The following is a 23,036-nucleotide window of genomic DNA, read 5'->3' as shown; positions in this document are numbered from 1 at the left end:
TCCCCAGTGCCTGTCTGCCCCTTTTCTGACACCCTTGGGGGTGGCTACTCCAGCTTTATATCTGCAGCCCTCTTCCTTGAGAGCTCTGGGCTGTCTTCCTTCTTAGGGCTTAAATCCCCCTTATCTGTCGATGACACCCACATAAGCATCTTTAGGCCTGCTGTCTCTCCTGAGCTTCAAACCTTCCCTGCATATTTCTGCCTCAACACTTCTACTCTGTGGGGATGCCCCAAGCCAGCCCTGTCATTTCCCTTCCCCAACAAGGTCTTTTCTGGGTTAGGTGTCCTCTGAGGCCAGTGGCTCAAGCTAGGGTTACTGGGACCTTCCTTGCTGCCCTTTGGCACTCCCTGGGGTCTGTGAATGAAGGTGATAGTCTCCTGCAAATATAGTGGTATTTTCTCTGCTGCCCCTGCCTCACTCCCCAAGCTAGGGCCTCTTGACCCCTGGCCTGTTCTGCATCTCCCTGCCTTTCCTCCTTTCTCCACAGGTCGCTTGTGCCTCTGTGACACCTTTCTCTGTAGGATAAAGCTGCAGTTCCTTAGAATGACATTGGCAGCTGGGTGTGGTGATGCATGCCTATAATCCCAGCACTTGGGAGGCTGAGGCAGGAGGATTGTTGCAAGTTGGAGACGAGTCTGGGCTACAAAGTGAGCTCAAGGCCAGCCTGAGCTGCGCAGTGAGACCCTGTCTCAAAAAGAAAAAAAAAAAAAAAAAAGACATTGACGGTTGTTGTCCAGACTGGTTTCTGCACCTGGCTCATGATGCACGTCCAAGTTTCAGTTAATTTCTCTCCACTGAACTATCCACCTCCTTGGCCCAGTGATTGATCCCTGCTTTGAGCATGTGAGATGCCTCAGATGTTTATTAATTCGTACACGTGTCTTTCTGCACACATGAGCTGTTACGGGTTGGCATCTGGATATCTCTTGAGTCTTCTGAGGCTAGGCACAGGGCCTTGTGCTCAATATGGGTTTGTTTCAGTGCGTAGTTGCTGCTGCAGCCTCCCTGGCAGGTTGTTGCTTACTCTGTTCCTGACTCTCACACATGATCCCCCTGCTCCCCCAGGGGCCACCAAGGGATGCAGAGCTGGCACTGCCCATGTGAATGTTTAGTCTCTGCCCCAGGAGCCCAGCATCTGCCTGGGGCCGTGAGTCTCCAGGTTGCCCACAGTGTCTTCTGACAAGCTGGGAAGGACCGCTACGGGATCTGGAGGCTTTCCATGTGAGAGGCTCGGCAGAGGGATGGCTGCTTTCCTGGCATGTCCGCACGGTCCTAGCCATGGGTTTTTCCCAGGTCCTGCTCCTGGGGAAGAGAGGGAGAAGAATGGGGAAAGGCCCAGCCCAGGGCTCTGTGTGGGAGGTGGAAGTGTCTTCCGTGCCCAGTGCATTTGTTGGGCCTGAGCTGCTGGTGCCAGTTAGGGCAAAGAAGGCTCATGTTATGTCTCCCCTCCCTCGCTGGCAGGTTGGGGGGCAGCCCACAGAAGCAGAGGAGAGGCAGCATCCTGGATGGGTTCTCCCCACTGCCACAGCAAGGGGGGTTGGCAGCAGGGGTCACAGGCAGGTGGGAGACATGCCAGGGACCTTGGCCTTGGGAGCAGTGGAGTTGGGTGCTTTAATTGCCTTTAATAATTACTGTTTAAGCAGCAAAAGGCACAGTGAAATTGTCTCAGAGGCAAATCAGAGCGGCGCACGTTTGGAAGTTGGCTCAGAAGTACGTGCCTCCCCTCCCTGTTCTGTGGCTGTTACTTGAGTGTATTTTTTATTTATTTCCCCTCCCCCGCACTTGTGACTGCAGCAGTCTTTTCCCGAAAGGGAGTGAAAGAGGAAGGTGCTAAATGAAATATTCTCATGCAGTTATTATTTGCCTGGGGCCCGTTTGAGTTTCTTGATTAAATAAAAATACGCATTTTAGCTGAGTTGAAACCTCACTGCCTGAGCCCTGTGGGCGGCGGAGAAGGAGCAGGGCTGACCGCTGGAGAAGCGCAGCCATCACAGTGTGTCCTCTGACAAGTCTTGCAGGCGCTCGCAGGGACCCTGGGGTCTGAAGAGGAAATTGAGCTCCATCTTCCAGGTAGTCATCACTTAAGGTCTCAGTCTTTATTTTTAGTGTTTTGTCTAGTCTAATTGCCTTTTAGTTCGTTTGCTTTTCAAAATCCGGTGTGTGGTTTCCACTGTGTCCTTGAGTTGGCGAAACAGTAAGAGTTATAGGATGTCCTGGAGCCAAGCAGCATCGTCAACATTCGCTATCTGCTGAGTCGCCAGACAGCTGGGCTCTGGGATGGATGGAGGGACACATCTCTGACCTCTAGGAACTCTGCTGAACGCAGACAGGACGGACGGACTTGCAGCCTCAGCAGCTGCCCTCCCGGGTGCCCACTCCTAACCTCCCACCCTCCCCCAAGTTCTCATGGTTCTGGGAGGGATGCGGAGATTGAAAGTGTGGGAGTGAGTCGCTGCGGCTTGATTCAGGGTCACTCCTGAGTGAGGTGTGCTGCTTGGTGAGTTTCACATGCAGGCAACTGAGCAGTTCTGGGCATTATCCAGACCGCTGCTCTGTGACCTTCAGTAAGCCTCATGTGACTGCCTCTCAGTGAGCGCAGTGTTGCTTGGGTGACAGGCCCTTTCTTGGGAGACACAGAGGGCTCTGGGAGGCCAGCCTGCCCTCACTACACCAGGACTGTCTGTGGCATGTGGCCCTGGTGACTGGCACACCAGCCTGGCCTTGGCAGGCCTTTCCTGTCCAGCCCTTCAGCCGTACCTGGGAGCCAGTGTGGTCCCACTGCCCTGCTCTCTTCCCTGGCTTCTTGTCATGTTGCCATCAGAGTTCAAGGGCTCCCCACGCCCTGCTGGGCCCCAGTGCTCAGGAGTGTAGACCCCCCTCTTCCTCTCTGGCCACTTGCCTTGCTTCTCGGATCACTTGCTGTCTCTCAGGATGCAAATAAGTTGCCGTTCTTGTTGGCTTGTACTTTCTTGTACTTTCTTGTACTTTCTTGTACTTTCCCTGCCCTTCTGCCTGCCTGGACCCTTACCTGCCCGCACCTCAGTTCTGCTCTGACCCCCTTCCTACCTGCCTTCTTCATTGTCGTGGAGGCACCTCCCATTCCTGCCGTCAGATCGTCGTGTCTCTCTGCAGGATGCCAAGAAGCACCAGGAAGAGGCTTGTGCCGTGGTGCTGGCCTGGTGTCCAGTGGTGTCACAGTAAGCAGGCTGACAGGCCACCGGGTACTCCACATCCTCACCACCCAGCCCTCTGTGTGGCTGCTCTGTTCCTCACACAAGGAACACTGTCCACTGTGGCTGTCAAATCAAGACACTCAAGCATGTTTAAAGTAAAAGATGGTATGCTTTCCCCACAAAAGGGTTTAATGCTAGTGACTTCATCCAGGATAGTGGCCCTGTTGCCCTTCTCCAGCTCAAATAAACCAAAGTCTTCATTCATTTTCTTGGGGTGGAGAGTTGGGAAGATAGACATAGACGCAATTAAAAAAGTAAAGAAAACCCCACTGGTTCCACTTGGATGAATCTTCACGAGGCGCTGGGCTGCAGTGGTGTGATCTGTAGCTGAGGGAAGGGGCTGTGTAGCTCTGGGGCAGGCTGGGAGCCTGCTGAAATGTCTACTCTGCTCTCCTGGCTGCCGCTTGGTGGGACAGTTGGCGAGGGCTCCCAAGTGGACGGTTTTTCACCAGGAGTTGGTATTGACAGGTAAGTGTGCAATATTAATTTAGCCAGATTCTGGCATCTTCAGAATCACATGAGTATTGAGTAATCATTGCTGAAACTGCTAGATCAATTGAAATTTAATTAAAAGGCATCAAATCAAAGAATAACATGGTAAAGTACAATAATAACCACAAGCATCCTGGTCATTTTATATCATAATCCTTTTTTTTTTTATTTCCAATGGAGACAAGTAGGATTAAGCAGTCTGATTTGCCACGTTCTTTTCAGGATTTCCTGAATTCTAAGAGCAAACTCAATTTATTTGTCTGCTTCAGTCGTGTATAGTGTTAGATGTGGGGTAGAGAATCCTTGGGACTTTTAATAATTCAGGTGAAAGGACATACAAAGTCTAACCACTTGTATTCTGTATAATGTCTGAATAGAGTAGCTCTGAATTAGCTGAAAAAATGCTAAATGCTGCTGGGTCCCGGGACAGCTTGGAAGCAGCCATGATCTGGAGATTAAGAGCTAGAAGCGGTGCACCTCAGGGCTAGGGGCCTCTCTAGCAGCAGGTGTTCTCTGGTGAATGGGTCTTCCCCCGGAACAGACCTTGGCAGGGAGGTGGTGCTGTACTGACAGAGGTCTGAGGAGTGCCCACTGGAGCAGCCTGCCATGTGTAGTTCTGGTCTCCCAAGGAGCTGGTGCAGCTGGCGGCCTGTGCCTGTCAGGTTGGGTTATTTTTAAAATTTCTTTTGTGGTGCTGGGGCTAGAACTCAGGGCTTCCACATGCTAGGTGAGTGCTCTACCACGGAGCCACACTCCAGCCCTGCCTGTCAGTTTGCAGTGTGGATCTAACTGGAGCAGTTGAGGGCCCACAAGAGGTGGCCCCATAACAGGGGTGACTGGGGTACATCACCTGCTGCCTTCGGCTGATAGCATGATCTGTGACCCAATAATTTGTGTGTGCACAGAGACTTGAGGAACCACCCCTAAATGGCCTTTTAGGTCCCCTGTCTTTCAGGTTCAGCTTTAAGGAAGGACGGTGGCAACTTTTGGATCCCCAGGCCCCAGCATAGGTTTCCTCCTTGGGTCTTTGCTTCACCTGTGTGGCCCGTGAGAACAGCCCACCTCATCCATGTCACAGATTCTAAAAGCCAGCTGGCCTTTCTCACAATGGTACTGATACAGCAGGCAGTGCTGACCAGTGACCAAAGGGGCACACTGTTACCTTCTTTCCACTGGGTCGTAAGGTTCACGACCCAGATAATTCCAAATTCCCCATAGGCTTTCCTTTCCTGACCTGCTAGTGGAAAAGGAGAATTGTATTCTCAAAACCCAGTACGGCAACTTTTTTTCTTCTTCCTCTCTCCTACTTACCTTGTTTTCTTCCACCTTCTGTCCGGGTAGAGTCATTGGGTGGCGCAGAACTTCTATGCCAGTCTCCCTAGCCGGGCTGGACTGTAGCTAATTCACTGCACAAGAACTCTTATTTTTGTGGTACTGGGGATGGACCCCAGGTCTTGTGCATGCTGGGCAAGTGCTCTGCCAATGGGCCACACCCCCAGCCCTATAGAAAGGATTCTGCTATATTTGAGGCTCATAAGATAAAGGTAGCTCAGATTTTTTTATTTTTTATTTTTTAAGGGAAATGCTGGTCTTGTTTCCAGAAGGGAAGCTGCTGATAGAACTTGATGTGCACTTGAGCTGTTGGAGAATTGTCCTCTGCACACCTCGAGTCCCCGCATATCACCATTTGGGAAGGTCATTGTGTCCTCGAAGTCCATCGTATGGCTTTTCTGTTTACAGAGTGCAGCCACCAGGGTCAGGAACCATGCTGAATATTTAATAAGGAAATACTTAAAACGATGAGGCATGTGTTCCTGTCACCTGATGGGTCTGTGTGGGAACTGGTGGCTGGGCCTAGCGTCTGGGCTCCAGACCCAGTGGCTGAGCACTGGCAGCTTGGAGCCTTCTGGGAGCTTTGTTCATAGCTGCTCAACAGTGAGGAAATTGAAGTGGCGGGCGAGGCATGGACCTGAGAGGGAGCTCTGTGTCCCCGTTGCTGTCCTCCAGGATGTCATCCTAAATTGCAGTACATCTGCTAATGAGGAGACAAGGTGTTACCTTCCGTTTGGAGCAGCTGCATTAATTACATCCTCACAGACATCCCCTGTGCCTACCAGTCCTGGCCAGCTTCCTTTGTTTTAAATTAATAGACCAAATTAGAGGGAATTGGGGAGGGTATCCCAGGAGGCCAGATGCCCTCTGCTCTATGTCAAGGGTGAGGACTTCGGCTCAAAACCAGAGTGGTGGGTGAATTGCAGGCTCTGGAAGGTGTCCTTGGAGGGAGTTTGGGGGCCCCGGAGGCCATCAGTATGAAGGAGGCCTATCTGAGCTGAGTGCGCACTGCCTGTTGTCCTTTCCTTTGACTTCTCTGTGCCCTGTGTTGGGTGAGGAGGAGAGGCTGAGAGACCCTGCTGCCTACCAGTAATTGTTACGGAGAATGAGATGCTAATGATAAAACCAGAAACCAGGGAAAATGTCCCCCTGTGCAGAACATCACACGTGTCCTGTCACCTCTGCAAATGATCTCTAAGACCAGCATGGGTGTGGGGGGGTGGCAGAGGGCAGAGCCCACCTCCAGGCCCCTCCCTTTACTGTGTCATAGCAGCAGCAGCGAGAGCCTGAGTAACCCCAGGGACAAGGCGCTTGCTGAGCTGCTCATCTGAAAAATGGGAACACCGCTAGGACCTCTCAGGTCCGCTGTGAAATATAAATCAAACCTTACATTAGTCGCCTTTCAAGCGTCCTTGTTTGCTGTCTGCAGGCTCCCTGCTGTGTGCCCAGCATGGAGCACGGTCCTGGCATGCGCTGAGTGCAGAGCAGATATTTGTTGAGCAAATGAATGTGACATTGATCTGCGCACTGGTTGCTAAGGACACCCCCTTCGTCTTCCTGATTCCTGGCTCCCCTTCCCTTCCCTCTTCTTCCTTTCATGCTGCAACTGGGGTGGACATTGACAGCCAGGTCCCAGGGGTTCTAATTGGTGGGTGGCTCTCCTGGACTGAAGCAGGCCTGCAGGGTGAAAGTGTGAGCCTGGCTTCAAAAGCATGAGAAAGGCTTTCACTTCTTTTGCAGCTCAACTGCTTGGCTCTCATCCTCGGATTAGCAGGTTTCATAGGAGGCTCCCCAGGAAGTCTTGTGTGCTGGAGCTTATTGGCTTGAGTAGCCGTAACCCTGAAGGTCAAGTCCTTTCCAACTGGCTGCTTCAGGATGCTTAGCAGGCCAGCGGGGTAAGCGTCAGTGGCATCCCCTGTTTGTTTCTGAATGAGACATTATTCCCAAGAAGTCGCCAAGTGTGAAAATGTGTGTTGTCTTGCTAATGGGACACTAATGAAATATTAAAGTGCCTCTCTTCCTGTCAGTCTCCTGGGGGCCACTCTATCATTCATCTTTACATAAGGAGCCCTAGGGAATTAACATTTCTTAGTACTTTACAAATAACCTTGGTATTTCTGATGCCACAGTAGAGAAGTTCATAATTTACATTTGATGACTGTCTAGCTTGGGGAGGGCCTCTGTCCTTCTGTAGAGCGTGGGTATTGTGGGTGGCTCACCCAGCAGTTTGTCCTTAGGCTGTCACCTTCTCCCGAGTCCCTTATGCCCCACCTCTGCCCCTCTCAACAGAAGGCTTCGCCCCAATTCATAGGGGATGTGCTGTCACAGCTGGGTTGAGCTCCTGCTGGGAGTCAGGCGTGCTGCCAGTCGCCATGCTTGTCACTAAGTCCTCCCAGTTACCCAGTGGGGCAGTTGAGGCGTTTGCAGGGGGGGAAGCTTGGCCGGCCCAGAGGTACTGGCTGGTGAGTCTCAGAGGTGGGTTTAGAGCAGCCCATTCCTCGTGAACTCCAGCGCCCCTGCCCAGAGTTGTAGTTTGATGCCTTCCCAGCACCTCCTGTGCTGACTGCAGACTTGATTTTAGGTCACCATCGTGTGCTGTGACCTTGAGTGATTCACATTATCTGGCTTACCCTCCCTCTGAAAGGAACAAAGTGCTGTCCTTCCTCATCGTACACGTTGGGGCCAGCTTCTTTCACTGGCCTTCAGAGCCATGCTCCTCTTTGCTCTGGCTACCAGAGCTTGGCCCAGCTGCCTTGCTTGCATGTGTGGGGAAGTTGAGTTTCCCACCTGGCTGCCTGCTGTCACTCAGGCCCAGACCATTACCATCAAGTTGGCTAGGGGTGTGTGAGGGCCCCATACCAGAGCCACCAGGGAATAGAGGCATTCATTCTGCCCCTGGCAGTCAGCACTGTGGCCAGCTCCCAAGCTGCCATTCAGTGTGGCTGCTCCAGGTGGGCCTGTTGCGTTTGTAGTCGGTGAAGGAGCCTTGAGTCTCTAGGGCCTACCCCACAGAACTGTGTCCTCTTGCCAGGCTCCAGAGGCTCCAATGTGACCAGGAGGCTTGGTTAGGCTGTGACCCTGGCCTCGGATGCCCTGTCTCCTCTCCCCCTCCAGCTTCCTTCCTTGTGGACTCAGGTCAGCTCCTTCCTAGAAGATTCTTTCTGCTGAGAAACGTTTCCTTCCTCTGGATTCTGATCTGTTCTTTTCCTGGGTGTTTGCAGGTAGTTGTATGAATGAGCATTTCTGTTTGACTGCTTCAAACCCTACCGTGCCAGGGTGGAGGGAAGCTCAGAGGAGGGAAGCAGGGAGGAGATTATGGCAAGGGTCAGAGAAGAAGCAGGGACGGGGCTTCCAGGTGGAAGGGACAGCATGAGTACAGGCATGAGAGAGGGCAAGGGTAGACTGGGAGGCAAAGTAGTAGTCTCTTAGTTAGGATTTATATTCGCAATCCTGAGAGAGAAGCTAAGAGCTGCACGGAGGTTCTTCTTCAATGTCTCATAACTGCTGTTGGGACACTGACCATAGTCACAGCTACCCACTATTCCCGAGGCAATCCGTGTGCCTGTCCCACCCAAATGCAGGTTGCAAAAGACAAGGCCGGGCTCTGACTTTGTCATTATTCTCTCTGGTGTGGAGGCAGTGCTTGATATGATATATTTAGCAGGTGCTGTCGAAGAGGCTCTCAAATGAGCATGCGCTCTAAGGTGAAGAAGCGCACCTGTGTGCACATACGCATGCAGACATACACACAGCTGTATATGGCCGCAGAGAGTGACCATGCTTCAGTGTAGCCTCTGATTACTGGGCACGCTGTGTGGGGCAGCACCTGCCCGTTTCAGAGCCAGCTCTCAGGTTGACCCTGGGGGAGAGGAGGTCCCTGGGTGTGGGTACAACAGACCTTTTCCGCCTTTGAGCCCTGGCCTGGCTTGAAGGTCCTAGGAAATGGAGCTCATGCTAGCCTGGAGATCCGCGGAGCCGGCAGACTCTGGGGCATTGTTCTGCTGCCTTTTCTCCCTCTTCAGAAATGCATCCTTGTCTCCATCTCACCAGCTTTTTATCTTAATTTACGAGCCTGCTGTAGCACCAATGAAGACATACTGTATTGCCTGAAAAAAACTCAGCTGAATTCTAATTCCGTGCAACTCAGAAGCGAGCTGAGTTGCTGGCCAGAGCTGCTTCAGAAATAAGCCAAGCAGGAGACTCAGCCCTGCCCCGGTGCCGGGCCCTGTCAGGGAGCTTCGCCCTGACTGTCTCTTATTTGCCTCAGGCTTAATTAAGCTTTCTGATTTATTTTTCAATTCATTATCTTTTGAAAAAAGAAAAGCTGCTTTAATGGAAGCTTTTAAAATCCAGGAGCTTTGGATTCCTCTACTTTGTCAGACCAAAAGTAGATTCATTTAAGTAGTTTTATTTTTTAAAAAAGGACGTATTTATGAAGGCTTCAAAGATAAGATTTTTTTTTTTTACCCCCTTCACTCTAGGAACCTAGCAAAAGTGGCCTTTCTTTCCTTTTCCTTCTTTTGTGGTAGGGTATATGCGTTTATTCAGCCAAGAAGTCTGATTTTTAGGAGCTCTGAGTTCCTACATCCTGTGATTTCCCTGCTCTGTCCTGGGCACCTACTTTACAGCCTTTCCTGCTCTGCCTCCTGCTTTGGGGACCAGCGCACAGGCTGAGGGAGAGGGTTTCACAGGAGGAGGGGGGGCCTCAACTTCCCCTCTCCAGAGGGCTGAGGGCCTACTGCAGTCTGAAAGCCAGGGAGCAAGGGGCAGAGGGAACATAAATGGGAGGGGACTCCCAGGGGCAAGGGCACCCCCTGTGGGCCTACCGCAGTGGAACCGTGTGGCAGAATGGGGGCAGAAGTGTAGAAGTGCCTATGGCCAGTGCCTATGATGAGGAAGGTGGGGCAGTGGTGCTCAGGGTCACTAAGATGGTAGCAGATAGCTGGAGCCAGATGGGATGGTGCATACCTAGCGTCCCAGCATTCTGGGAGGCTGAGTCAGGACAACCACAGATTTGAGCCCAGCCTGGGCAACTTGATGAGATCCTGTCTAAAAAAGCAAGGACGGGCTGGGGATGTAGCTCAGTGGCACAGTGCCTGCCTGGCAAACAAGGTCCTGAGTTCGATTCCCAGTACCAAAAACCCAAAAATAAATAAAAAGGAAGTGTGTGTAGGGGTGAGATGCAGGAGATGTAGCTTAGTGCAAAGGTTCCGAGTTCAGTTCCCAATACTATGAATCAAAACAAAGAAACACAGATAAGCCCTGCTGCTTGTAGGAGGCCTTCACTCTGCCACCAGGACCCTCTAACCATCAGCCATCTCATACTCCAGCCCAGGGGCCCAATCCCCATCACCAAGGTCTGAGAGTCCAGCCTTTGAATGTGCTCGGTTGCTGTCATGGTGCTTGGCATGGGTGGTGGAACTGAATCTCCGGGGCATGCCTCTTCTACCCACCCATGCCCTCCTGATCCCAGAGATGATCAGGCTGCCAGAGAAGGGGCCCAGCAGGCGGCCATGCAGGGGTATGCCTGTGTTCTTCCTCTTTGTTTTTTTCCTGCCCCCAAGTGGGGATCCCCAGGAACTCAGAGATCTCCTGGTCGGTCTCACCCTGGCCGGCCTGCACCCAGCTCCCTGCACCTGTTAGCGTGGCCCAGGCACCTCCTAGGCGTCACAGTAGAAAGCTCATCCGTTTTCCAAGAAAGAATGCAGAGGGATGGTCAAATTGAGTTAGCAGTGCCAGGAATCCAGATCCAGGAGCAGCCGCGCTAGTTCCTGTAAGGCCCGCCCCACCTCTGAATTACAGCTGCTTTCTGCGTTTCTGCAGGGAAACCAGGCTGCTCTCCCCGTGGCATTTACAACAGCGTGATTTACAGGCCTGCATGTTTGCTGTATACTTCGCATCAATTCTTTCTCCTTCTTTAAACTTTTAAGCTTTTGCCTTATGAATGAAGCCACTGATTTTCTAGGTTTCATGTTCTTTTGTATCAGGATTTTCCTTCTTTCCTTTCTCCCTTTCTCCCTTCCTAGCTCCCTCCCTGCCTCCCTCCCTTCATTCCCTCCTTCCTGGTTCCTCTATACACATACTCAGAACGCTGCTCTGTGTGGGACCCACGGCAGGCTTCCCAGGTGTGCAGAGATGAACAGGGTTATTTGTGGGTGTCAAGGAGTTGGCCTTCTGGGGGCGCGTGGGAAGCAACGGAAGAGGCAGTGGCTCTTCACTTGACTCCCCTGCTGGTAAAGTGCATAAACCATCCCCTGTGTTGTGCAGCGCTGTGCTGGTTGCTAGTGCTGGATTTGTGATGGACGAAACCGTTGAGGGCCTGAGCTGCCCCTGAGCATCCCCTGTAGGGGAGACAAAGGCGGTTGAGAGGTGGAGGAGAGAATGACAGGCCATTGGGAGTCCACTGCGTAGCCACTCTGAGCACACTGAGGGGTAGAAGATGAGCGTGAATTGGTCAGGTGGAGGGGGCCGGGAAAGGAGGATTGTTCCAGTCTGGGCAGCAGGGGTAGTTCCTCGACGATGTGGCATCCGGAGAAAGAGGGCACATTCAGGGAGCTGTACAAAGCCAGGGCATGTGGTGAGGGAGGCTGGGATGGATGGGGTGGGACTTGGGTGCATGTGCCAATGATGCCAGGAAAGGGGGGCTTTTGAGATAACCTGGGGCTTGGAGGAGAAGGCTGGACTGGTGAGACTAGAGCAAGGAGAACTGTTATGAGACCATGAACTTGCTGTGATCAATCTAGGTGACAGTGGCACAATGTGGCAGTGGAGCTAGAGGGAAGTGACAGATTCAAGAGAGTGTTAAGAAGACGAATCTGAAGGACTTAGTCATCTGTCAGACATTGAGGATGAGGGCAGCAGAGAAGTCAAGGACAGCCCTGAGGCCTTGGGCTGGTTGGCTGGGCTGGAGATAGTGTGCTTTGCTGTGTAGGGCCTGGGGAGGAGGATAGGGGTCCCACCTGGAAGCCCCTGGACAGCTAGTGCAGCTGTGAAGTGGGATTTACAGGCAAGAAGCTCAAGGAAGGCCTGGGAAGTAGAGATTTGGGAGCTGTTAGCAGTCGAGGTCCTGGGAATGGCTATAAACTGCCATGGGGGGTGTCAGACATATCAGAGGGAGCCCAAAGACAGGAATAGTATTTCAGGGGACAGCAGAGGGAGCCTCAGGGCAGAACCCCAGGATCTCACCATCAGTTGGGTGACAGGGGCCCACCCTCTTTGGTTCTTTAGGCAGCCAGCAGTATTTCAGCAGGTGGTGATCACAGTCATGGGGAGACCATGCCGGGTAACTGGACCAGCATGGCGGGATGGAGAGGTCAGAGGCCTGGCTTGCCCTGAGTTGGGACCAATGCCCAGCGGGCTGCGCATGCCCAAGACCTCAGGTCCCGCTGGTGTTTGTCTAACTCTTCTTCTGTGGGGTTTGCTGGGGCGGGCTCTCCAGCTTTTGTTTGGGAAGAATTACACAGTTGTTCCTAAATGGAGTCATGTCAGCAGCCCTGATGCCGAATAGGGAAAATATATTCAAGAGGAGAACCCTCACCCCCAGCCCTAAGCTACCTGCTTCTGGAAAGTATGGAAGAAGAATAATATTTTTTTAATCTAAAAGAACTTTACATTTATGCTTGACTGAAGCGTAGACCACATTTGTCCTGGGAGCCAATGGGAAGCCAGGGTTTGGGTAATCTATGCAAAGGCCCCTCAGCTGCCCTGCATCCATCATCCTAAGTGACAGAATTTACATCATTAATCATTGGCGGTAATAGAAAAGTCATTGGAATAGAATGTTGTCACAGGATAAATGTCTCCCAATTGCATATAAATGTCTCAGCTTTACTGTACTATTTGTGCTCGAGAAATACCGTGGCTTCAAAATGGTATTTATCTGGCATCGGGAAACCATCAGACTGGCCTGTCCTGCTGTCGGGCCATGGAAGCCGGCACTCTCCCTCTGGGCCCCAGGCTTGTGGTGTCTCACTACCTCATCTCCGCCCATGACAGGAGTTGGGAGGCGGGGCTCCCTGGTATGTTCTGTGGACGATGCCACAAGAGTGAGAAAGTGCCCCATGGTGCTACCCTGGCGTGCCACCCTGTGGCCGAGTCATATGCACCCTCTTCTGGCCTCTTGCTTTGTCATGGCCTCAAATTCCAGGGTATGGCCACTCCAAAGCCACCCCAGGCTACAGAGAAATGGAAGGGAGACACAGCAAGCCCAAAGTTAAAGAGCTAAACCTTTGAGGGCCTCTACCATTTTAGAAATGAAGTCCACATTTTGGCTGGCATCTTTCTGTTCTGTGACCTAAAAACACTCTGTTTTTGGAAAGTGCAGATCTGCTGACACCTTTTTTCTGAGGTTTGTGTGCTGCTCTCTGCAGCGTGCTGCCCTCCCTACCTCGGACGCGACGCTTGCAGGGCTTTGGAGTACTTTCTGTTTGGGCCTCACCTCTCTGCCCCTCCGGGGTCTTGGGACCCTGCTGGGTCAGCAGGGAGAGGAAGCACCCCACGCTGGGTAGAGCAGAGGGCCATCTTTGGTGGAGGGTGGTGGGGCTGTTAGTTAAGTGCCGGGCCCATGAGCTGTGGGCTGTTTTGAACCAGAATTCAAAGCTGAGTTGGTAAGGCAGGGTGGGCTGTGTAGAGCACATTTGGTGGGAGAAGATCCGCTCTGCTAGGGAATCTCATGAAAGACGGGCTATCAGGGGTGGTCATGATGACACCCTCCAGCTCGGTGGGATCCAACATGGGGTGTCACAGAGTGTTCACATTTTAAGTGTTTGTGAGTGGATGCAGGATTGCCAAGTTCCAGTGTGACCAAGTGAGGTCCATAAAAACCTGTTGTAGCACCTTTACCATCATTTCATCAAGGAGAACTAACAGTGTAAGCACAGACAATGCCAACAATATGAGAAGGACCTAATTCCAAGATAAGGAATATTCTTTCCAGTGGAATAAATTCAACTTTATAGAGGACTCATTCTGTTGTGCCTTTTTTTGTTTGTTCGTTTGTATGTTTGCTAAAGACTGGAAATCTGTCCCTGCCCTCTTGTTTCAGAGAGTAAGAGGTGGAGCAGAGGGACGGGCCGTGGCAGGACCCTTGTGCTAGTGATGCTTGCGTTTTGTGTCTGTCGAGACCGCTTCTCCGCAGCCCATCCCACCTGCGTGGTGAAAAGCAAGTCACTACACCACTCCTTTTGGTTCTCGATTGGCCCTGCGGCTCTCACTTGGGGACCCTGTCAGATGCTGGTGGCGGAGTCATCTCGAAGGCTCTTCACTCTGAGAGATGCAGACATTTGGGCAGGACAGCAGGGCTCCCTGAGGCCCGCTTCTGTACGTGGCCTGCAGCATGGTGGCGTGAGGACCGCAGGTCTCTCACCTGCGCCCCAAATGCATGTATGAGGGAACCAGCGGGACATTTTGGCGCTTTTGTGAATCAGCTTCACAAGTGACATGCATCACTTCTACCCGTTCTGTGAGTCAGAAGCGAGCCGTTACCATCAGCCTCATTCAAGAAGAGGGGAATTTGGCCCCACTCGTGGTGGGAGCATGCCCGAGGACTTGCGGATGTGTTCGAAAGCCACCGTGGGTGCCTCCAGGAGGCTGAGTTCAGCTCTCCCGGGAGGGCCATGTTTTTGTCTGGAGATCTGGAGTCCTGGAATCCGCCCCTCTTCCTTAAGTGTTTCAGGAGGAGGCTGCCGGAGACCAGCCAGCTGCATGCTCTCTGGTGCGGGTGGCAGCTCTGCCTCCCATCCCTGCTTCACTTGTACAAGGTAATAAATTTCATGAATAAAGTAGATTCTATCAAATAAGTATCAATTAAGGTCTTTTATGATCTTAACGGAGATGATGAATTAATGTTGGAGAAAAATAAAAGAACAGAGATGTCAGGGATGCAGTATACAATCGAGGAATTCCAAGCACTTACTCTTTATAGGAAGGCAGCCTCTGGTCCTTGTTGAGTGCCTTACGTTTTTGGTACCAGGAACTGAACTCAGGCCCTTGCACTTGCCAAGCAGGCGCTGTGCCTCTGAACAATTTCTCCGGCCCCTTGAGTGCCTTCTGTGTGTAAATTGCAGCTGGGTCAGAGGCGAGAGGGGTCCAAGTCTGCAAACCCAGACAGCTGCTATCTTGTGGGGGGTCATCCTCATGTCTGCCCCTCAGAACTTGAGCACAGGAGGGGTGGGAACAGACCTGTATAACCCTTCCGGTGTGGGCCCGTGGGCTAGCTGCTTCATTTGTAGGGAACAGGTGCTGTGTGTTTTCCGTTGAAGGAGGTTTCTTGTCAAGATTCACAGGAAACCAGAAGGATACGAGACCTTCCTGCAGCCACATTGGGCCCTGAGGGTGCCACACCTAGCCGCTTCTCTGGCCCGAGGCCGGCAGCCCTCACTGGTCTCTCCTCTGCCGTGCTCAAGAGTCTTCAGCTCCCTGTTGCGTTTTCTCAACCTCTTGCCCTCACTGCCTCAGTAGGAAACCTCTTGGAGCTTCCTGGTCTCCTGAGAAAGAGAAGTGACATTGTCTCTTTCAGTGTGGGCTCCTGCCTGGCTCCTTTAGCCCCTTACACCATGTCACCGTCCTCGGGAGTCTGATCCTTTGAAACCTCGGCTCTCCACTGTGCAGTGACTTCCCATCCCCTTGGGGGGACAGTCTTCAGGCAGTCTTCAGATCCGGGCCTGCTAGCCCCATCTCTCTCTTTGCATTTCCTTGGGAAAACAGGGTGCAGGGAGCTTTGCTTTCTGTCTTGCCCACAGCCGCTTCTGAGAAAGGAGTCACTGGTGGTTCAGCCAGTGGGGCAGCTCTGCCGCCAGCTCTGGACTGTGCGAAGCACTTCCTGAGACCAAGGTCAGGGAGCTGGCATGCCGTCCGACTGCCAGCCTACCGGGAGAAGAGAGCTGCTGGCCACGCCTACCCTCTTGTCCCTCCAAGGACAGATTAAGCTGGGCACACTTCTAGCGTGAGGGCAGTGAGCAGACAGGTACCCTGGCCCTCACCCTGCAATTGCCAAGGTGGCTTTCTTTTTCCCTGACTCCTCTGGACCAGCTGGGTTTGGTGGTTCATTATTTCAAAACACAGCTCTTGCCAAGAGGAAGGGGAAAAGCAGCTCCCCAAGGGAGAGAATTCACTCAAGACAAGCACACTGCCCCCACTGGTCTGTAGCTTCCCACGTGAAGGGACCACCCGGGTCTGTCATGTCAGCCAGCGGAAACTTACCCAGCATCAGTAACGGAAGCACACGCCAAGCCAGGCCTGGCACCTTGCTCACAAATTCACTCATTTGCTAAATATTTATTGAGCACCTGCCGCAGGCCAGGCGCCGTTCCGGAGACTGTGTGGTGAACCCTGCTCCCTTGGGGTTACCTTGCAGCTGGGAGACACACGGGAAAGACAGACTTGGGGAGGCTCAGGGAAAAAACCCTTGTAGCCAGGAGGGGCTTGGCCCCTGCGTCGTGGCCTGCAGGGTCCAGGGTCCGCACTGCCCTCCGCCCTGAGGTGACCTGCAGCGCCTGTCCCTGCCCCGGCTTCTCCTTCCCCCACGGAGTGAAGACTGGCTTTTCTGATCTGGGCCCTGGGGGGAGGAAGTGTATATTTAGACTCTCCTGTGCTCTCCGTGGTAACAGGCGCTTTATTCCTGGTGAAGACTGAGGAAAATGGGTCAGCTGTATTTACTAAGAAGTGTGTTCCAACTCCTTTTCTGAGGCTATTTATAAACCTTTCAAAAATATGAGCTAAGTTTTCACATCTTATTGGAAGCCGGAGTGCCTATGAATACCCTTTCTATTACTACACCGTGGAGCCAGCGTTTGGGATGGAGTGCGTGGAGTGGGGCAGCTCAGGATCTCACATAGTGATTTTGATGAACTCTGGCAGCCCACGTCCCCTCTTGGTCTGATTTCTCTGAGCATTTTTCATGCAACATTGTTGTAGATTTCTCGGCTCTGGCCATGCTGGGCCTTCTATGGTTGATGTCTTGACAACTTTATCTGGACTTTCAGCCTTGAAATGTGGCCACTCCCAATGACCAGACCACCCTGTCAGCCAGCCTTGCCTGGGGGCACAAGGCAGTGGCTCCAAGGGAAGGCAGCTCTTGGAGCCTGGGGACTTAGGAAGCTGTTTCTGGACCTGCTGCCTCCACTGCTTGCCTCTGGGTGGAATGAGACTACCAGGCCCACCTGGAAGTTTGCCTCTGCCCAGGTGTCCTCTTCTTGAATCCCTTGCTGGGCCACCAGCCTCAGGCAGCCTCTTGTCTCTAATGCTGTACCTGTGGTCATGGGGTCACATGTGCCTTGCACTGTGCAGAGAAAATACCGCTTCTCTTTCTCAGTGTCCTGACCTCACTTTCAAGATAGGAGGTTCTGGGGTCCTTGATTTTAATAAAATAGTCTGCAGTAGCGCTTTGAATGAACTGTTTGGAGCTGCTGTTCAGACCTTGCCAAGTGTCCTTGCTCCAGAAAGGTTGGGCTGCTGATCCCCATCTAGGTTTCGTGGGAGGAAGCCCAGTACCCGTGGGCAACCTCAGTCCCACTGTTTGTCTTCTCGGCTTTCTGCCACCTCTTCCAAAAAGCCCTCTCCCTCCTGACCGGTGGAGGGCTCAGCCGCAGAGCCACTCCTGAATCCCAGGGTGCGTCTGTCCTCTAATGAGTGGTGTGGTGGGCACGGCAGCCTTGCCTCTCTCCAGCTGGATGAAGTGGGGGCCTAGCTTCCTTTCTCTGTGCCCTAGGGAGCAGCCACCACCACTGGCCTGGTCCCTGGGTGCTCACTCTGTGCTGGGTGGCTGTGACTAAGTCCACATGTTAAGGAGGGCAAAGCTGGTCACTTGAGACTGTGCCTGGCCGGATGAGTGATGGATGATAGTCTTGATACCGTGGTGCCTCAGGGACTTTTTCATGACATCTTCTGGCCCAAATAAGTATTTAACGGCTCCATTTACTAAGTAATTAGATCCAAACACTTCAATAAATATTTGTTTCCTAATGACTTAATAGCTGTTTGCAAATATAATACACACAATTTAAAAAATTTAACTCGTGACCTAATTACTCGCTAGTGGCTGTGTGTACCCTCGGAACATTGGATGACTTTTCAGATCCTGGAATCAGATTGGACACACCACGCTCAGTTCCTGTTCCATATGGATTTTTGTAAGGTCCTTGAGTTTTATCTTAGCAACCCCTGAAAACCCAGCTTCGTGATGACGTAGCTTTCATAAGAGGGTGAAACTACCCCGGGCTTGTAGTTCCAGCCTGTCTGACAGGTGTCCATCAGATACTAAACGTTGCTTCTTTCCTTCAGAAGCTTAAAATGTCCTGCAAGTCTGCTGTGACTTTGCTGGTGCTCCTCGGGGTGCCCGAGTGCACACGTTGGTAACCATGTTCCAGTATGATTTCCCTTGGCTACACGAGAAGCAGGTTCTTAGCCCCCAGGACCTGACTGAGGGATGCAGGAGAGAAGACAGGGTCCAGGTCAACCTGCCCCTCCCCCATCTCAGAACAGAGGGTCCGGCTCCAGGCTCTTCCCTCCTCTGCGCGCTACTGTCTTCCTCCTGGGGATGTTAGCTGTGGTGGGGAAGGGGCACGGGGCATCCTCCTCACACTTGATGAGCTCAGTTCTCCAGGACACAGATGCAGGAAACTCTGCCTCTCAACAAAGCACTTTCAAGTCTGTGGCCCAGCTGCTGACGCTGACAAAAATCATGCTTGCCATGCGGAGCAGAGTTCCCTTTGTTGTTCAGGTGGGTATGTGCCCTCCACTTGAAGTGCTGGAATCCATGTCTTCAAAGGGCACAGAGCCCTGCAAACCACTAGACTTACAAGACAGGGAGTCTGGAAAGATCAGAGTGAGCCGGGTGCTCTGTGCCTTCCGGTTCAGCAGCCCCCCGTGTCTCCGGTGCAGGTAGCTGTGAGCTCAGGTGGGCAGGGCTGTGTCTTTCCAAGCAAGTGCTCACCCCCGCGCTCACTTCTGCTGGTCTGGCCACACACACACAGCCCTTCCTCTACCTTTGCCCCGCGCTGCTGTCCGCATCCAACTCTCCCCAGGGAAGAGGCTCTGGCCACCTTGGTCCCAGATGGGCCACTGCACCGAACCGCACTGGTCCTACTCAGCTTGTTCCTGTGGGACCCTAGCACTCGACAGTCTTCTCATCGAAGCCTTCTGTCTCAGTTCTTTCTGTGGCCGGCCCCAGCTCACTTTCCAGTTCTCACTTTGTCACCTCTGCAATAGGCCAGCCAAGAGCTTCCTGTCTAGAGACAACCCAGCTCCTCTGTTTACTCCCCCAGGCCCTTGAAACTCAAGCTTGCTTGTGCAGGCAGAGACCACTTCATTTCTGTGTCCCCATGGTTCCCTGTCACTTTCTCAGCACTTAGTCCCATTCCTGACCCATCTTGGCCTTGGGTAAGTATGTGTGCATGCATGAGAGCAGTGCATTCTTGGCTTTCTTTTTTTTTTAATAGAAGGGACTTACGGCGCCAACAACTTGATTTCGCCGAGTAAGACTTAGAAAAATGCCAGCTACCATGTAGCATCAACATTTCATAAAAGAAAAGTTAGTAGGGCATAATCCTTGAATAAAGGACAGTTCTTTCAATGAAATAAATTTAGCATTATTGAAAATGTGCTGCACTGTCTCTCTGATCAGCCCTCAGAGGATGGATGAAACCTTCACAAAATGACATCCCCCCCCCACATCTGTAAGCATCTGGGGGCATTTGATCTCCCCAGAACTGAACACTGATTTAATGCTGTCCTTATACTGTTTTTGTAACATTTGTCTCCTTCCCTAAGTTGTGAGTACCTGGTGGGGAAACTGTTTTAGACTGAACTTGCACGTGCTGTGACTTCTATTAAAATGCCCTTGCTGATCACTGGACACTTCTGGTTCTCTCCTGAGGCTGTGCCTGATCAGTCTCGTGTCCTTTGCTCTTTATAATCATCCATGACTTCTGGTCCCCACTGGGGTTTAGGTCTTCCTCCTTCCGGATGGAAAGGCCTGGCATTTGGACTGCTCTGAAGGGTGGATGGCTGTTGTCTGGCCGTGGCTGGAAGTAGGGAGCTGGAAGAAACATTAGGCTACAGCTTGGGTTCTGGACGCACAGCCTTCTCTGTCTTGCTCTAACTGGTTCGAGTTTCCATTTCAACTCTTTATTCCACCAGGATACACAGACACCCTCTCAGTGAATTCTGTGTACTAAGCCAGCTGAAAGCTTGCACTGATGCACTGCTGGATTGGGGATGTATGGGAGCAGGTGACAGTGAGGTCTGGCCCTCAGGTCTCAGGCTGTCACCCAGTACCTCTTTGTGTTTGCTGTACCCCTTTGTGCCAACTACAAGGCCTCTCCAGGGCCAGCTCCCTCCATGCCCCCCTTGGCTGGTGTCCCTGCCTCCAGGAGCCGTGTCTGGTCCCTGGGACTCCCGGTGAGTGCTCATGGGCTCCATGAGGAGCAAGGCTTGGCCCCTGCTCCAGAGCTTGGGCATCTCTGGAGATCTCAGCTCGCTGTTACTAGGCCCAGGACAGAAGTGACTTACTCCCTACTTACTCTCCTTCCAGTTTAGCCCTGGGCAGGGAGCAGCCCTTGTTGGTGTTGGTGTTCCCTGTCCTTCTCCTATATCTGTATGCCTGGGCTTTGGCTTTTGAAATTCCAAAGCCCACAGTGTTGATGCTTCTGTTCTCTGGTTGTGAGGAACAGTCCTTCCTGGGGTGTATATGCCCTCCGTCTGGTTAGAATGACCGGTGACAAGGAATAGGGGTGAAAGGGATCTTTTCCACACCTGCAGTGCTGTAGATGTGTGGTCCTGATTTGGGCTCTTGCAGGAGCTTCCTGGGAGGAGAGAGGATGCAGGTAGGGCTCCCATCAGGAGCTTGCCCTTCAGATGCATTGGGGTGTGGGTGAGTACATGGTACAGCCCGATGGCATCCTGGCTTTATTTCTTTGAGTGTTTTTGTTTACTGAAGACTTCAAGTATCAGGGCAACACGTGTTCAGTGAAGAAAAGTAAGGAAACATAAGAAAGAAGATAGATCAGAGCCACTTATCTTAGCAGCTGAAAGCAACCTCTTCATCCTGGCATATGTCTTTACAGGTAGTTTAGTAATAAAAGCAGTGATAATTATAGTACTAAATGTAGCGCACACTTATCGAGTGCGTATGAAGCACCAGGCATTGTTCTGAGAAACACAGCTGTTAATTTATTGAATCACAACAGCCCTGTGAGGTGGATGTTACTACTTCCCTCATTTTATAGATGAGGAAATCGAGGCACAAAGGGTTTATGTCCTCTGCCCACGCACTGCCAGCTGGGCAGCCCGGCTGTGCACAGGCTCTCACACCTACATGCAGGGTGTGTGTTCAGGGCCAAGGTGTAGAGCAGTTGGCAAATCAGCTGTCAGTTCTTGTTCTGGTTTTTTTCAGGGAAGAAGCTTGTCTTTGTGCCCTCAGGATTGGTATATCATTTGCTGAAAGAAGAATGAATGAATGAATGAATGAATGAATGAATGAAAGGGTATGCTTTAGAATTGGGGTGCAAGCTTTTTCACCACTAGTCATGGGGAGTTACAGTTCATTTTGACACTTCCTTTATTTCCCTCTTCTGGGTGTTTATCACCTGCACACATCAGAGCCTCCTTGCATAACCTTAAGGGGTGCTGTTTCCATTGGGTTCTTTTTCTAAAAACAGCTGTGTTGAGGCATAATTGACATGTAATAAACCACATGTATTTAAGATGGATAAGTTCAGTGAGTGTGGGTCTCACTGCTACTGAGTGGAGATAATAAAGATAGCCATCTTCCCAAAGATGTCCTTGAGCCCCCCTTGGCGATCCTTCCCCACAGGCCTCTGTGTATCCCTCCCACTCAACCACAGATCTGCCTTCTGTCACTATAGATTGGATATGGTTTGCATTTTCTAGCATTTTCTATAAATGGAATCATACTGTGTGTACTCCTTTTTTTGATCTGGCTCTTCACTGAGCATAATTTTTTGAGACTCATCCATGTTACTGTGTGTACCAGTAATTCACTTCTTTTTATTCTGAGTAGTGTTCCATTGTATGAATATGAAATAGTTTGTCTGTTTACTTGTGGATGGATATTTGGGTTGTTTCCAGGTTTTGACAATTATAAATAACACCGTCGTGAGCATCTGTGTACAAGACGCTCATGTGGACGCGTATGCTGTCTGTTCCCTTGTGTGGATAGCTAGGGGCAGAATAGCTGGAGCATATGGGGATTGACACATGGCCTTCCAAAGTGACTGCACAGGTCGCATCCCCACTGCAGAGCATGAGAGTTCCAGTTTCTCCACATCCTCACCAGCCCTTTGTGTGGCTGATTATTTCAGCTTTAGCCCTTCAAATAGGTGTGCAGTATTAGCTCGCTGGGCTTTAATTTTCACTTCCCTAGCAACTAATGACGTGATGCAGCTTCCTATGCACTTCTCTGCAACTGATGTCTTCTTTTGGCAAGTGTCTGTTCAAATTAAAAAAAAATTGTTTTGCTTGTGTTCTTACTATTGAGTGTTAAGAGTTCTTTATAAATATTCTAGATCAACGCCTTTATCAAGTATGTACTTTGTAAAGATTTTCTTCCAGTCTGTGACTTATCTTTTCATCCTTTTAACGTCTTTTGAAGAATAGAAATTAGTTTTTCTGATGTTCAGTTTGTCAGGTTTTTGTTGTTGTTGTTTATATAGATTATGGTCTTGGTGTTGTATCTAAGCAATCTTTTACCAACCTATGGTCATAAAAATGTTTTCTCTTTTTTCTTTACAAGGTTTTTTGTTGTTCCTGGGGATTGAACCTAGGGCCGCATGCATTTAAGCATGTACTGTACCACTGAGCTAAGCCCCCAGCCCCTGAAAGATTTTTAGATTTTAAACTTAGATCTATAATCTTATTTTGGCTTGAGGTTCAATTCCTTTTCTTTCTTTCTTTCTTTCTTTCTTTCTTTCTTTCTTTCTTTCTTTCTTTCTTTCTTTCTTTCTTTCTTTCTTTCTTTCTTTC

The 23,036-nt window shown here is 51.2% G+C and overlaps 1 protein-coding gene across 3 annotated transcripts in view; it reads left to right on the top strand.

Annotated features, from left to right (window-relative positions):
- Camta1 (calmodulin binding transcription activator 1) overlaps positions 1 to 23,036 on the top strand; it is a 774,560-nt gene that overhangs the window by 99,613 nt on the left and 651,911 nt on the right. The gene's annotated exons all lie outside the window — the stretch shown is intronic.

The sequence above is a fragment of the Chinchilla lanigera genome, unplaced genomic scaffold, assembly GCF_000276665.1.
Source record: "Chinchilla lanigera isolate Chin_1 unplaced genomic scaffold, ChiLan1.0 scaffold00085, whole genome shotgun sequence".
Classification (NCBI taxonomy): domain Eukaryota; kingdom Metazoa; phylum Chordata; class Mammalia; order Rodentia; family Chinchillidae; genus Chinchilla; species Chinchilla lanigera.
The sequence above is the reverse complement of the archived record's forward strand: the minus strand, read 5'-3'. Positions and strand labels throughout refer to the sequence as shown.